This window comes from Micromys minutus (genome assembly GCF_963924665.1).
Source record: "Micromys minutus genome assembly, chromosome: 4".
NCBI lineage: Eukaryota > Metazoa > Chordata > Mammalia > Rodentia > Muridae > Micromys > Micromys minutus.
The window spans coordinates 28,355,472-28,356,661 of record NC_137973.1 but is presented as its reverse complement, the minus strand read 5'-3'; positions in this window follow the sequence as shown (position 1 = coordinate 28,356,661).

Genomic DNA, 1,190 nt, shown 5'->3' with positions numbered 1-1,190 from the left:
ATAGTGTCAGGAGTTGGCTCTCTCATGTGGGATGAGTCTCAAGTTGGAACAGTCATTGGTTGGCTGCTTCTTCAGTCTCCGCTCCATCTTTATTCCTTCCCATCTTGTAGGCAAGGAGAATTTTTGGTTAAAGGTTTGTGGGTGGACTGATGTCCCCTCTGTCTTCCTGATGTCTCGCTTCACTCCAGGAGGTGGCCATTTCAGTCTCCGTATTCCCATATTCCCCTCTGGTAGGAATCTAAGGGTAAAATGTCAACCTACAGATTGGAAAAGGATCTTCACAAACCATACATTAGACAGAAGGCTAATTTTCAAAATTTATGAAAAACTCAAGAAATTAGACTCCAACAATTTAAATAACCCAATTAAAATTGGGGTACAGAGGAAACTCGAATGGCTGAGAAGCACTTAATGAAATATTGAATCATTGGTCATCCGGGAAATGCAAATCAAGATGACCCTAAGATTTCATCTTACACTCATCAGAATGACTAAGATAAGAAACTCAAGTGATAGCACATGCTTGTGAGGGTGCAGAACAAAGGGAATACTTCTCCATCGCTGGCGGGAATCCAAACTTCTACACCAACTTTGGAATTCAATTAGGCAGTTTCTCAAAAAACTGGGAATGGTTCTACCTTAAAACCCAGTTGTACAACTCCTGGGAATATACCCAAAAGATGCCCCACTATATTACAGGAACTCTTGCTCAACTATGTTGAGAAGAGCATCTTTATTCAGAATAGCCAGAATGTTGGTCAACTGAATAATGGATAAAGAAAATGTGTCACACTTACATAATGGAATACAAGTCAGCTACAAAAAAAAAAAAAAAGAAAAAAGAAAAAGAAAAGAAAAAGAAAAAAACAAACATATCATGAATTTTGCAGTCAAATGGATGGAATTTGAGAATATCATCCAGAGTGAGGTAATCCAGACCCAGAAAGACACATATGTACTCATAAATGTGCATCATCCATAAAGTGCAGAATAAGCATGCTACAATCCACAGACCCAAAGAAAGTATATAATAAGGAGATCACAAGGGAAGGTGTGTGGATCTCACTCAAAAGGGGAAACCTAAGTAGCCATCAGAGGTTGATACAGAGCGGGAATGGGGTAGGAGAGCAGGTAGGGAGAGGAGTGGGATAGAGATCAGGTCTGAGGAGGGGAGGGGGTAAATCCTGGGA